Source organism: Conger conger, chromosome 10 (assembly GCF_963514075.1).
Source record: "Conger conger chromosome 10, fConCon1.1, whole genome shotgun sequence".
NCBI classification, from domain to species: domain Eukaryota; kingdom Metazoa; phylum Chordata; class Actinopteri; order Anguilliformes; family Congridae; genus Conger; species Conger conger.
This window is the reverse complement of record NC_083769.1, coordinates 2,722,692-2,727,488: the sequence shown is the minus strand read 5'-3', so window position 1 is coordinate 2,727,488 and position 4,797 is coordinate 2,722,692.

The window sequence follows — 4,797 nt, the reverse complement described above, 5'->3', positions numbered from 1 at the left end:
TCTTTTTAAAAAGTTACAAAGAATGGGTTCCCAAACATTTGCACAGGGCCGGTTTCTTTTCTTATTTATAAACCGTAAAAATGAAAATAAAATGCAATCTTGCTTTAGAATGTACAGAAAGGTACAGAAAGGTCTCATGTTTTTTCTTTTGTTCACCAAGATAATAATTGTAAAAGGCTTTTTGACCAGGGGTGACTCTTTGCATACGACTGTAATCACATTACTTTCACTCTGACGTCTTTCTGCCTTCAAAGTATGTCTAATCCAGGGCCTTCACAGCCTGTGAACAGGCCAACACAGGTGGCAGAGAGCCCTGGTGTAAAATCCAGCTACCAGCCCTTTCAAAACATAGCCTGATCTGGTCAAACAATGTTGAGTATAGAGCTGGTCTGAACTGGTCAATAAACTTTTCAGCAGGGTGGAGCAGGAAACCTAGGGCTCATTCCAATCGCTTATTTTTGTCCACTTTTTTATTTTACTTGCTCCTGACCCAGAAATCTATCGCGCGTGGTCTGCCATCTTCCAACCCAACCCTTTATATGTTCATTCTGAGAGCTAGAAGTAGATGGCAGATGATGACCAAGATGACCAAGGAAACATTATTGCATCCTTTGCGGAAGTTTTTTTTTTTGGAAAGCCGAATGTGCATCCACCTCTGTATACAGTCCCCTCCAAAAGTATTGGAACAGCAATGTCAATTCCTTTGTTTTTGCAATACACTGAATTAACAGAGGTCATGCCAAGATAATGTCCGAACCACACGTGCATGCAAAACACGAAAATCACCAGCCTTGTAGTTTTGCCCTTCTGGGAGCAATATACATGAAAATTATTTTGGTAAGGCAGACGCGCTATTCCAATTAACTACTGTTTGGCAGTTTTTATTAAAAAGCTGAGTGAAAATATTAGCATTTTCGTAAGAGTTATTTTTGCGCTATTCTACAAACTTTTAAAAGAGTTTTACAGTTTCTCACCCAATTGGAACATTTAAACGGACTAGTGCCTTTTCCTAAAATCGGGTTTTCATGTGCTACAGTTGTTATTAAAATTGATATTTTGAGAACGAGGCCCCGTTGAAAATGAATGGTGAAAAGTTTGCTTGTCTGTTAGCCAGTGACTCTATAATGTAAGGCATTGCGCAACAGCGAGCCACGCGCCTCACGGAACATACGGATTATACATTGTCAGAGCCATATGGAGCCAAAATGGTGCCTCTTGACATCCAGGAGTGTGAATAGCAGGCAGTGTGTTCTTGGCTATTGTTGGTTGCAACTCACATACGCTAATTCAGTGTTAGTGAATGAAAAAAACAATCGATCACAATGAAAAAAAGTCTTCCTTGTTTTTTTAACTTCGGGCAATGTTGCAGTGGCAAGCTGGAAAGAAAAAATGTAATATGCTCATGCAACCCTACAGCAACCCTTTCACCACATGCAGTGCCATGTAATTCCAATGGAGGGAAGAAGGGTGAAACTGATGTAGGATTAGATGGATGCATTTTAAAATATGGCGGCTGGTCTTAATTTTTCTTTAAGATTCTACATGGAGCACCTGTTAAGATGTGATCATGAACACCACTACGTACCAACATATTTAAATAACTAAACAATGAGCTTACAAGATTTCCATTTTCATCTAAAAATGTAACTTTTGAATGCAATTCACTTATGATTATCTGCTTATATAAGTCCACATAACATATAATGAAATATTAACTGTTTATCGACAGGTTTATACAGCATTTTTAATCATGAAAAAATGGGTTTAAGCAGGTTCATTCCTATGAAAATAATCTATTTGGTTTTTGATTCAAAGAGAATATTTGATTGAATCCTCAGCAGCCTGCCCAGTGGTACATGTTGTTTGAAGTAGACCACCATAGTTACAGTACCCATAGCAGGTATTAATGTATTGTGCGTTGGAAGCCTTGTCAGTGCATTGGTCAATATACTGTTCTTGGTGCTTCTGTGAATTTCCTATCTTTTTCAGCTTTTGCCAATCATTATCTCTCCTTTAAAACATAGTTTTTGGATTTAATTTCCAGTATTTTTTGGCTTTTGCCAACCATTATGACATTATATCTCACTTTAAACATAGTTTTTGTGTTGAATACATTTGGGGTTGAGATAAAAAGATTCAGAATTTCAGCTTTTATTTCCTGCTATTCACACCTAGATGTGTTAAACTACTTAGAACATAGCACCTTTGGTATCAGACCACCCGATGTTTAGGTAGGCAAAAGTATTGGAACAGAGAGTATTTAAATAAATAAGTAAACAACACTTCATATTTGGTAGTATATTCCTTGCTTGCAATAACTGCATCAAGCTGCGACTTATTGACCATCACCAAACTGTTGCATTCTTCTTTTGTCATGGCAGGCTTTTACTGCAGCCTCTTTCAGTTGTAGTTTGTTTCGGGGAGTTTTTGCCTTCAATCTCCTCTTCAGGAGGTGAAATGCATTCTCAAATAGGTTAAGGTCTGGTGATTGACTTGGCCAATCTAAAACCTTCCAGTTTTTCTCCTTAATGAAGTCGATGTTGTGTTGGCAGTGTTTTGAGTCATTGTCTTGCTGATTGTTCCTCCCAATCAGTTTGGACGCATTTCTCTGTAAATTAGCACATAATTTCCCTTTAAACTAATCATTATTCCCAACCTGTTTTCTTTCATTTTCATTGATTGACAAGCAAATTGGAAATCAACATGCAGCTTCTTCACATCATGTCAATGATGAATACAATTTAGAAACATCCGCTTTAATCACTAAACAGTGGCAAAGACTTCCCCTGATTTTCCTTGAGTACCAATTCAAAGATTAATTCATAAAATACTCAGTGACAGTGAATTCAAGCCAGGTGGACCTAGGTGTAGGAATTAAGTCTGTATTTTTATGATTTGAACACTAAATTAGATAATAAAAATGTCATTTGAAATTTGAAGTTGAGATGATTTTAATCTGCTCTATTTTGGAAGTCTAAAAAAACATAGAAATATTGTTATAGATAATCTTTTCAGTTTTCTTCCAAAATAAAACTGTTATTTGTGTATGTATTATCACTTTATTTATGGTATTTGTATTTGTAGTTTTTGTTGTTTTCTTTTTTTACAGTACAGTAGTTGATTGCAGTGCTAACTGTTATGTAATTTGGTAACTGTTGTTCTGTATCCACAGATACCACGTTAATGTTTTTTATTTGTTATTAAAAACACTGTTTTAGATTATTTGTCCTTAACACCAAATGCAGATTGAAAAGGGAGCATTTGTAAAACCTATATGCTTAGTTGTGCTCTGATATATTGTTACATTATGTAAATAAATGAAGATGCAGAAATTAGATGCCAATAGAGCACATTTAGGATGTGGTGGAAACGGGACCAGCTCCGAGCTCGATGGTTTAGCTGGTTGACCAATTCAGACCAGCTCCAAGCTTGATGGTTTAGCTGGTTGACCAGTTCAGACCAGCTCCAAGCTTGATGGTTTAGCTGGTTGACCAGTTCAGACCAGCTCCAAGCTCGATGGTTTAGCTGGTTGACCAATTCAGACCAGCTCCAAGCTTGATGGTTTAGCTGGTTTACCAGTTCAGACCAGCTCCAAGCTCGATGGTTTAGCTGGTTGACCAATTCAGACCAGCTCCAAGCTCGATGGTTTAGCTGGTTGACCAGTTCAGACCAGCTCCAAGCTTGATGGTAACTGGTCAACCAGCTCCAAGCTCGATGGTTTAGCTGGTTGACCAGTTCAGACCAGCTCCGAGCTCGATGGTTTAGCTGGTTGACCAGTTCAGACCAGCTCCGAGCTCGATGGTTTAGCTGGTTGACCAGTTCAGACCAGCTCCAAGCTTGACATGGTTTGAGCAGCTGAAGCTATGTTTTGAAAGTGCTGAGTGACCAGCTCATACCCAGCTACTGTAGACCCGCTTATGACCAGCTCAGTTTTGAAGCTGGTAAAGCTGGCATAGTTGGATTTTACAGCAGGGTAAAAAGTGGTCACCAAGTGTAAATACACTGTGTGCGTAATCTTGGCGTACCCATTCCTTCCATAATTGTGAATGCCTAATGAGGGTGACCCCTGCGACCCTTTCAGGAGTGTTGACATCTCCAGTTCTCCGAAACACATGATGTTGCCAACCGGCTAGCTAAGCTTACACAGAGTCAGAAGGAAACACTTCATAGCTTTGTCAAGCAGACCACATACCTGACCACCAGGGGGCACTAATTCTATAAAAAGTCTACAAACATCGATTTTTATAAGTTTATTCACAATGAAAAAATCCACTTGTAAAATACTTACTTTTATTCAGTGTGTACAGCACCAGACAGATCAACACAGAAAAAACAGTTACCAAACAAAGAGCATTTTGTTCTTTCCCATGGGTTGACATATATGCTCCCTTATGAAAAGGGAATATGCTGAAAGTATATGAATCAAGATACAAATATATTATCAGTATAATTCAAGACTTAGAAATTATGGCCATTTTCAGACAATGCAATGTTTTTTCATAAATAAACTGCCATGAGAAATATTTATGCTTTTATACTGATAATATATTTATAAAATGATCATTTTTACATTTCTGTAACGGATCACAATTTGGACACTACTAAACCATTTTGCTGCATTGTTCACTGGTGAAATAAATTTCACTCTTTGGCTTCTGAAAACCATAACACTAATAACCGTAATACTAAACAACAACAACAGCCATAATAACTCAAAAACAACGACAGCAACATACTAATAATAATATTAATAATACAATAATAATAATAATAATAATAATAATAATAATAACAATA